The following is a 3,818-nucleotide window of genomic DNA, read 5'->3' on the forward strand; positions in this document are numbered from 1 at the left end:
CATCGCATGCTCCCTCTACCATCGAGATTTGGTGTTTGCGTTGAGCATGATTGGATTATGTTTATCGCAATACGGTTATTCATTTAAGGAGAATAATGGTTACTCTGTTATTTGAATAATACCTTCAATGGTCTTGCACCTAAAATGAATCTCGATCGTAGTGATACACATGTTCATGCCAAAAGATATAAGATAGTAATGATAGTACCACATACTTGTGGCACTGCCACTTGAGTCATATTGGTATAGAACGCATGAAGAAGCTCCATGTAGATGGATCTTTGGACTCACTCGTTTTTGAAAAGAATGAGACATGCGAACCATGTCTATTGGTATATATGCATGAAGAAACTCCATGCAGATGGATCGTTAGGACTCACTTGATTTTGAATCACTTGAGACATGCAAATCATACCACATGGGCAAGATGACTGAAAGGCCTCGTTTTCAGTAAGATGGAACAAGAGAGCAACTTATTGGAAGTAATACATTTTGATGTATGCAGTCCAATGAGTGCTGAGGCATGCAGTGGATATCGTTATGTTCTTACTTCACAGATGATTTGAGTATATGCTGAGTGTATTTACTTAGTAAAACACAAGTCTGAATTATTGAAAGGTTCAAGTAATTTCAGAGTGAAGTTGAAGATCGTCGTGACAAGAGGATAAAATGTCTGTGATATGATCATAGAGATGAGTATCTGAGTTACGAGTTTGGCACACAATTAAGACATTGTGGAAAGTGTTTCACAATTAATACCGCCTGGAACACCATAGTGTGATGGTGTGTCCGAACATCATAACTGCACCCTATTGGATATGGTGCATACCATGATGTCTCTTATCGAATTACCACTATCGTTTATGGGTTAGGCATTAGAGATAACCGCATTCACTTTAAAAGGGGCACCACGCAATTCCGTTGAGACGACACCGTTTAGAGAAACCTAAGTTGTCGTTTCTTAAAAGTTTGGGGCTGCGAAGCTTATGTGAAAAAGTTTCAGGCTGATAAGCTCGAACCCAAAGCGGATAAATACATCTTCATAAGAATACCCAAAACAGTTGGGTATACCTCCTATTTCAGATCTGGAAGCAAAAGTAATTGCTTCTAGAAATGAGTCCTTTCTCGAGGAAAAGTTTCTCTCGAAAGAATTGAGTGGGAGGATGGTGGAGACTTGATAAGGTTATTGAACCGTCACTTCAACTAGTGTGTAGCAGGGCACAGGAAGTTGTTCCTGTGGCACCTATACCAATTGAAGTGGAAGCTTATGATAGTGATCATGAAACTTCGGATCAAGTCACCACCAAACCTCGTAGGACGACGAGGATGCGTGCTACTTCAGGGTGGTACGTGATCCTGTCTGAGATATCATGTTGTTGGACAATACTGAACCTACGAGCTATGGAGAAGCGATGGTGGGCCCATATTCCGACAAATGGTTAGAAGCCATGAAATCCGAGATAAATGGATCTTTGAGAAGAAGACGGGCGTGGACGGTAATGTTACCGTCTATGAAGCTCGACTTGTGGCAAAGAGTATTTCCACAAGTTCAAGGAGTTGACTACGATGAGATTTTCTCATCCGTAGCGATGCTTAAGTCCGTCGGAATCATGTTAGCATTAGCTGCATTTATGAAATCTGGCAGATGGATGTCAAAACAAGTTTCCTTACCAGTTTTCGTAAGGAAAGGTTGTATGTGATACAATCAGAAATGTTTTGTCGATCCTAAGGATGCTAAAAGGTATGCTAGCTCCAGCGATCCTTCCATGGATTAGAGCAAGCATCTCGGAGTCAGAATATACGCTTTGATGGAGTGATCAAAGTTTTTGGGTTTATACAAAGTTTGTTAGAAACTTGTATTTACAATAAAGTGAGTGGGAGCGCTACAACATTTCTGATAAGTATATGTGATTGACATATTGTTGATCCGAAGTGATGTAAAATTTCCGGAAAGCATAAAGGGTTGTTTGAAAGGAGTTTTTCAAAGGAAGACCTGGATAAAGCTGCTTACATATTGGGCATCAAGATCTATAGAGATAGATCAAGACGCCTGATGATACTTTCAAAGAACGCACACCTTGACATGATTTTGAAAGAGTTCAAAATAGATCAGCAAAGAAGGAGTTCTTGGCTGTGTTACAAGGTGTGAGTATTGAGTAAAATTCAAGACCTGACCACAGCAGAAGAGAGAGAAAGGACGAAGGTCGTCCCCTATGCTTTAGACGTAGGCTCTATAGTATGCTATGCTGTGTACCGCACATGTAGTGTGCCTTGCCATGAGTTGGTCAAGGGGTACAATAGTGATCCGGGAATGGATCACATGACAGCGGTCGAACTTATCCTTAGTATCTAGTGGACTAAGGAATTTTCTCGATTATGGAGGTGAAAAGGAGTTCGTCGTAAAGGGTTACGTCGATGCGAACTTTGACACTAATCCGGATGACTCTGAGTAGTAAACCGGATTCGTATAGTAGAGCAATTATTTGAAATGGCTCCAAGTAGCGCGTGGTAGCATCCACAAGATGACATAGATATTCGTAAAGCACACACGGATCTGAAGGGTTCAGACCCGTTGACTAAATAACCTCTCTCACAAGCATAACATGATCAAACCAGAACTCATTGAGTTTTAATCACATAGAGATGTGAACTAGATTGTTGACTCTAGTAAACTCTTTGGATGTTGGTCACATGGTGATGTGACCTGTGAGTGTTAATCACATGGTGATGTGGACTAGATTATTGACTCTAGTGCAAGTGGGAGACTGTTGGAAATATGCCCTAGAGGCAATAATAAATTGGTTATTATTATATTTTCTTGTTCACGATAATCGTTTATTATCCATGCTAGAATTGTATTGATAGGAAACTCAGATACATGTGTGGATACATAGACAACACCATGTCCCTAGTAAGCCTCTAGTTGACTAGCTCGTTGATCAATGGATGGTTACGGTTTCCTGACCATGGACATTGGATGTCGTTGATAACGGGATCACATCATTAGGAGAATGATGTGATGGACGAGACCCAATCCTAAGCCTAGCACAAGATCGTGTAGTTCGTTTGCTCAGAGCTTTTCTAATGTCAAGTATCAGTTCCTTAGACCATGAGATTGTGCAACTCCCGGATACCGTAGGAATGCTTTGGGTGTACCAAACGTCACAACGTAACTGGGTGGCTATAAAGGTGCACTACAGGTATCTCCGAAAGTGTCTGTTGGGTTGGTACGAATTGAGACTGGGATTTGTCACTCCGTGTAAACGGAGAGGTATCTCTGGGCCCACTCGGTAGGACATCATCATAATGTGCACAATGTGACCAAGGAGTTGATCACGGGATGATGTGAGTTACGAAACGAGTAAAGAGACTTGCCGGTAACGAGATTGAACAAGGTATAGGGATACCGACGATCGAATCTCGGGCAAGTAACATACCGATAGACAAAGGGAATTGTATACGGGATTGATTGAATCCCCGACATCGTGGTTCATCCGATGAGATCATCGTGGAACATGTGGGAGCCAACATGGGTATCCAGATCCCGTTGTTGGTTATTGACCGGAGAACGTCTCGGTCATGTCTGCATGGTTCCCGAACCCGTAGGGTCTACACACTTAAGGTTCGATGACGCTAGGGTTATAGGGAAAGTATGTACGTGGTTACCGAGTGTTGTTTGAAGTCCCGGATGAGATCCCGGACGTCATGAGGAGTTCCGGAATGGTCCGGAGGTAAAGATTTATATATGGGAAGTCCTGTTTTGGTCACCGGAAAAGTTTCGGGTGTTATCGGTAATGTACCGGGACCACCAGCCCCAG

The sequence above is a fragment of the Triticum aestivum genome, chromosome 7D (assembly GCF_018294505.1).
Source record: "Triticum aestivum cultivar Chinese Spring chromosome 7D, IWGSC CS RefSeq v2.1, whole genome shotgun sequence".
NCBI lineage: Eukaryota > Viridiplantae > Streptophyta > Magnoliopsida > Poales > Poaceae > Triticum > Triticum aestivum.